Source organism: Anas platyrhynchos, chromosome 14 (genome assembly GCF_047663525.1).
Source record: "Anas platyrhynchos isolate ZD024472 breed Pekin duck chromosome 14, IASCAAS_PekinDuck_T2T, whole genome shotgun sequence".
NCBI classification, from domain to species: domain Eukaryota; kingdom Metazoa; phylum Chordata; class Aves; order Anseriformes; family Anatidae; genus Anas; species Anas platyrhynchos.
Genome location: NC_092600.1, coordinates 5,709,301 through 5,716,269, shown reverse-complemented (window position 1 = coordinate 5,716,269; position 6,969 = coordinate 5,709,301).

The window sequence follows — 6,969 nt, the reverse complement described above, 5'->3', positions numbered from 1 at the left end:
GAAGCCTTGCAAGGCTCAATCCTGTCTCCTGTTCAATCAACATCATGTCGTTCAGGTACAGTGGGGCCAGCGCGCCTTTTCCCAGTGAGTGGCATTCAATTGGACATCATCTCTGCGTTAGCCCTCAAGCAGAAATGCTTTCCAAGATAGTGACCATGGGGTTATGCAGCCATTTGAGCACAAACGCACACTGAACTAGTTCGACCATGGCTCTGCACACATCTGCTGTAGCTCCCATCTCACTGCCACTCATGGTTTTTGTGCTGACCATAACTGCAATGACATGACAGAGCAGCAGTCGGAGTAATGGAGACAAAGAGTGAGCATCAGTCTGCCTGCAGAAGGTTAAAGGAGCACATTTTCCCTCATAAATGTGGCAATTAAAATGTTACTATTTTTAAAAAGGTACCAGTGTAAAAGCACAAAGGGATTTGTTATATTTCTGATGAATTCTGGTATGTTTGGGAACTGTTTGCAAGAACAAACACCAGGGATCTCAGAAATGTTAACATTTGCAAAGTTTCTAATTATATACACAAGTTTCTGGCTCTTAAATGTGGCTGCCTTTGTTGTATTGAACAGGTAACTCACAGCACAAAATTATCAAACAAGAAAAGAGACCAAAAGTGGTACATTTGGTTTAAATTAGGTAGCAAAAAGTATTTTCTTGTTTTATCCATAATGAAATAACTGTTAAATTGAGAGAGTTATTGTACCAACCTCTCATTTAGTCTTGCAGGATCATAAAAATTTCAATTTCTCAGCTAGGTTGCTATAGCCTCACATAGTGCTCAGGGTTCCTGTATTTTTTAAAGCAGGATCCGCCTCTCTTCTTTGAAATGGCTTTGGTTTCCAAGTCGCCATTTAACCAAATCTATTCAACCATAGTCAAACTAGCACATATTTTACAATAAGTGAAATGCATTTCTTTCAAAGGGGTTATATAAAACATTTTCAAGACTTCCATTTAAATTTTCCTAAACAATAAAATAGGAACAATGCTTCACATTACTTCTCTATTCTAGTTATTTCAGTAAAATTGTTACCAAGGCTTAGAGGCGCCCTTCATATTTCAAAGTAAAATATGATCTCTGCCCATTTTTCTATCAAATGAGGTATGAAAATATTATATGTTAGGTGATGAAAATAATAAAAGCTATGAGAAGAAGCACAGTTAAAAAGACTAATACTGTCTAGAAGGTTTATGAAGAAACCTAGCTGAGGTTGTGATACATTTGTGTAAGATAATGAACAGCACAAAGAAGGCTAGTCAGACATTCCTGTTCCTTCTTTATTACAGTTAAAGGAAAAGGGGAAGCTTTTGAAATTCAAATGAAAATTGAAATTTTTAATTCCGTTCAGATTTGGAAAGTGAAATTGAAGGGTAACCATTCACAACCATCATGAAGAAATGCCTCCAGCTTTGCTGCCGTTTCGTCACAGAGGAGCACGATACCTCTGCAGGTATCCAAAAACCAGTACAGCTTCATATGGAGAAGGCAGCCATCTAGGAAACTGCGTCAGGATAAACAAATAAAATGACTTCCTGTTTAAGAATAAGCTCACCACTATTTAAAAGACTAGGAAAAGTTCCCCAAAGCCACACAGTACCACAAGAGTACTTTTCAGAGAGTGGAATACAGTGCTGGTGGCAATTAGAGGCAGAGTTGTGACTATGACACTGTCTCTGTAGGGCCTTGAATATTTCTTTAAATAAACTTTTTTATTCTACTCATTTCTTTCCCCAGGAACATTGAGAATAGTGTGTCCTTGTCCCTGGTTTTGCTGGCATTCTTCCTGGAGAACCAAAAAAAAAAAAAAGAAAAAAAAAAAAAGATGCCGCCTACCACTTCAAGAAATGGATTCTGGTTTGTGTTGCGTTCACTGCTTGCTCCCAAAACACCCGGTGGAGCCCTGACACCCTGCACATTCACGACAGCATCCAGGCCCCAGCAGAACTGCAGAATTAGCCGTGCAGAAAGCAGATCAGCTCCGTCCAGAGCAGGACTGCCAGCCAGGACAGGGCAGGCTGCGCAGGCACAGCAGCAATGTGCTCTGACAGCAGCCATGCCCATGCGAGAGGAGGGAGTCGTTAAATTCGGGGTCGTAAATGAGAGTAGGAGACAGAGCCGGCACAGGGCCTGACAGCTCATCCCCCAGAAGGCACATGAATTCTGTCCTTCTTGCAATTTGCAGCTGTGAAGTGTTATTATTTTCCAGTATTCACGCTGTGCTGCTCTCTCTGACAGGACGCATTGCCTTATATTTTTACAATTTAGTTAAGTGCCGAAATTAGTCAAGATAACTGCCTCCATTCTTTACTGAACATGGTAATGAGTTTGATCCATGTTGGTTTTTTGTCTGTTTTTTTTTTTTCTTTTTTTTTTTTTTTTTCTCTCTGAGCAAAGTGTTTGCCCAGATCCTTTCACAGTTTGTAAAGTACAGAAATGGGTTTCACTGAGTGGTAAATACATTCATTAGGGAGGAGCTGCCACTTACAAAGTCATCACCTTGGGAAATTAGTGTCCTTGGTGCCAAGCCTGTTAAATGTGATAAGCTTGACTTGGCCTATGTGGTCCATGAAGGAAAAGCTACTTGAAGACTTGGCATTTGCGGCTGCAGCTCTAATGTGGCACTTTAGCAGCAAAAGTAGTGAAACTTACCCTACAGCAGTAATTAAATATGTCATGCGAGGCAGGTAAACACTGCTTCTCACTCCCCATTTTAATGATGAAAAAAAAATGAAACACTAAAAGATGAAGAAGATTATCTGAAGATCAGTATCCCATGGTCCTACTGAAGTTGCTCACTGGTTGACACAGATAGTTGATTCTAACCCTATCTCAGTTTTTTGGGGGGATTGGGAAGGAACCAGTCCCAGATTAACCACCATATAATAATTAAATTTGTAGACTTTCTCCACCTATGTCCTACAGCTTTCAGCAACGCTGCATCTCTGAGAGTTCAGAACAATATGTGACATGTAGGATGTCCTAAAATATTCCCAGCCCACGACTGGTGAACTGGACAGACATCTATTCCTGTCCCTGTGGAACCGCAGCGTTTAGCACTGCTGCCCATGGCCACAGCTGTCACCAGAACAGCAGGACTCCAGGGTATCCCCGCATCACTTCTTTCTCAGAAACACTCGGACAGCAAGGAAAAGGAATCTTCAAATCCTAGTCAAGGTCTTGGCCCATATTTTCTGGCTGAGAATGTCTAAACTCTTTTCCTACAGCGCAGACAAAAGGCCCACGTGGCAGGCACACGGCTGTAAATGAGTTGGCACGGGCAGGGATTTGGGAGCTGAGTAGCTGCAGCAGCAGGCTCCTCTGGAAGAGCTGGGTAATTATTCCTCAGGAAGACCAAGGACCAAGCCCCAGTGTGGCACAGCACTGCTGGTCCTTGCCACACTGCTTTCCCAGTTCAAGCTGACTGGGAAAGGCTGGCAGAAGTTACCATCACTGCAGCGTGGATGTGCTGTAAAAGGCTGTGCAGTGCCAGCAGTGAAGGCAAACCCCAGCAGCTTCTCTCCTGGCACGGCACAGCTGGTGGCCTGCAATAAAGGGTAAAACTTCCCTGGGTAGGAGAGAGCAGAGCCCTGTGAGAGCTGAGCTGGGATTGCAAACTGAGCTCCCTCAGGACCTGGGAGCCGTGACAAACTCCATTGGTTTCTGGTCCCAAAGCAATGGGGCCCTGTTTGTTTGTTTTTGTTTTTAATCTTGCCTCCTGCAAGATAATGAAATACATATTTTTTAAAGATAGCCACCAGAACAAGGCACTTCTTGCACTCACATCTTGCCCTGGAGAAACAATGGAAGAATGTGAATCCCTTAGTGCTGTGTCACGGAGTACTCAGACACCAGTACAGCCAGTTCGAGATACACAGGGTACATGGGAATCCCTCCAGAGTCGTGTTCATTCTCCTCTGCAGTGTATATGAAAATGATGAGGGATGCTGACAGCATGCAGAGCTGCAGGACCTCGAGCAGCATGGCCAGGAAAGAAATCTGTCACCTTCCCCTTCCGTGGGAGCTGATGGCTTGCCCCACGCTGGTGGTGTGACGAGTGCTGAAGTGCCACGCACCCAAGAGGAGGGCTGCAATTTTCCTGAGCACAAAAAGCAGCTCTCACTGTCAAATACAAAAGGTGCAATCCTGGACTCGGTGATGTTAATCTGTTTTCAAACAGAGCAGCTGAGAGAGGAAACAAGTACCCCGATGGTTCGTGTTTTCACAGTGACATTCAGAACAACTGCTTCTCCTGGTGTTTTGGACAGGATAATGCCACTGCTGAGTGCAATATTGTTAATCTTCTGCTCGCTGTTTCCACTGAAGAGGAGAACATCAAAGCTTTAACATCTGCACCTCCTACCTGGTATCTGCCTGCTGTCTCTCTCCCCTCCCCTCCCTGGTTCCCTGCTCCATTTCGAGCTCAGACACTCGCCTTATCGCATTCAGCAGTTGTCTGTTGATTACAGGAATTAAAAAAAAACATCGAGCCGTGGCTCAGCTTGCACGACATTTCTAAATGTCTGCAAGTCCCTGGCAAGCAGAACTCGGTGCCAGGGCCTCTTTTCCTATAGCACCTCACGGTGACTTGGCACGTTCGTCCCTCTGGAGGGCTCCTGAGCAGACCCCTAGCAGCGCAGAGCACATGGAGAGATGCAGTCAAGCTGCCTCCAGCCGTCAAAGCTCCGGTGCCTAAAGAGGTTTTGTAGTCTGTAAAGTAGGACGATATCCAGGAATGAAGTCACACCCCCAAGCTTGTTATAACAAGTGCTGGCTTGTTTATACGGTCTCTTCTGAAAATATACCACGAGACAGTGCCAGGCAAAGTCATTTCTTTGTCACTCTGGAGGGGCTGCACCTGTTCGTTAATGCCCGGAGGCATCTGTCTCCCATGGATTAGCACAACCACGCAGGGGCAGAAGAAATAAGCTCTGTGTAGCATTGTGCTAGCTCTAACCCTCAAGAAGTCCTGCCCTTTATAAAAGGGCTACAAATATCCAAGAGAGTTTATTAATACAGCACGTTCTGCTAGCCCAGTGCCAACAGTTTAGTAGAGATAAGATTTTTTAAATCAAAACAGACCGATAAAAAGAGAGTGTATCCTTGCAATTCTGGATTGCAAACATCGGATCTGCACCGAGTTACAACTACTGAACAACAACGGTGTATTAAATTTTGTTTAGGAACTACATTTTTAACTTGCTTTTGTAAATGATTTTTAAGTTGTGTGAATGCATAAATGAAGATTTTTTGCTGCAGGATTGGCATTCTGTTTTCGGAGCTGGCACAGCGAAAGGTGTGCACGTGAGGAAGCAGCTAATTGATTTATTTCTCCTAGGACCAAGCGGTACCAGAAATACTAGGGTATGACCAGACATGATAAGAAGGCTGTAACAAAAGGGAAATACACACTGAGAAACAGAAAGCAGCTTCCCGCAGCAGGATCTATTCATCTGTGTAGCAGCCCAGCAAGCAACGCGGGGGAACCCATGCCTTGGGCTCTGGGAAAAAGAGCTTGAAGAGACAAAGCGGGAGTGAATGCATTGGAGAGAAGGAGGAGATTCTGCTCCATGACAGGACTCCTGTGCAGTTGGTGCCGTGCCCATTAGTGTTTGCTAACGAGGAGTGAGCCAGAGCTCAGAGCTGCTATGTTCAAAAAGTTTTGTGCAAGAACACAGCAAGCAGAGAGCAGCACTCGTGTGAGCTCACACGTCACTAGGCACCAGAGCGAGAAGCCTTTAAGAAACCCAACTTTCCTATTTCTGAGATTCACCAAACTGCTTGCTAATACATGTGCTATGAGCTGCAAGTCACACTTCCGCAAAGAAATGCTCAAACACCTCCCAAGAGAGAGTCCAGCCTCTGGGGGAACATGAAACAATTTGAGACCCTTGAATAAAAGGGTCACAGGTGGGGAAAAAGTATTTTCCTCAAAAGAGAGAGAGAGAAAGAGAAATAAATGTCTCCACCAATAATTGATGCAATACAGAATGCAGGTCAGTGAAGACGGGACCCGATCAAAAAAGCCATGACAACGAGCTGCTTCATAGCTTCCTGGTCTGGCTGTGATAGATGTTCTGTCCCGGGAGGTCACCTCCACACTGTTCCAAGATTTAATTTTTTGTTTTGATGATTGCTGGGGTATGCACGAGACATTGTAAATTTGCTCTGTGGCAGCGCTGCCCCACGCTTCTCTTCAGGCTGCCCACTGATGCACGGAGACTGTCATCTTCCACGGTGCTTTCAGCAGAGGAAGCACTTCTTCCAACTGCACGTTTGAGCAGTCATCAGAGAGAGGAATAAAAAACAGCATAAGACAACAATACGAATTAGCTAAAAATTGCACTTTTTTAATTAGCTTCCTTGGAACATAAAATAACAGTGTTGGGGGTTGTTTAGAATTATTCTTGTCCAGACAATTCAGAAATGCTTATGAGCAGTGGAGCAAAGCCTGTGGTCATCCTTCAGTAACTATTCATGGTCCACATTGAAAGCAGCAGATGCTGCTGAAAAATTCCAGGCACTGTGGCCATTAATAACCTTCCCACACCTGGATTCACAAATCATTCCTTTTCTGAGAATCTGGAATAAATATTTACCCCTGAGAATTCGAAATTTGTTTTTCTGTGAGTATTTAGCAGCACTTTCCAAGTAAGGTCTGTCTTCTTAGTACACGATTGATGGAAATGTAATTATAATGTGTTCAATTATAATGCTTTTTACTGCAGTAGCATATGCGACATGTTTTACAAGCCTCCGAGTGCTATAGTTGCCTTGTTTCACAGAAGAGGAAAGAAAGGCTCAGCAGTTTATGATCAGTTCATCTAGGATTTGATAAAGCTGGGAGAGAGAACCAGCTGATTTTTTTAAACTTTCTATCCACAATACAAGGAAATGCAATACAATACAGTACAAGGAAGTACAATATAAGAGCTGTTCTTTGAGGGAAAGTGGAAGA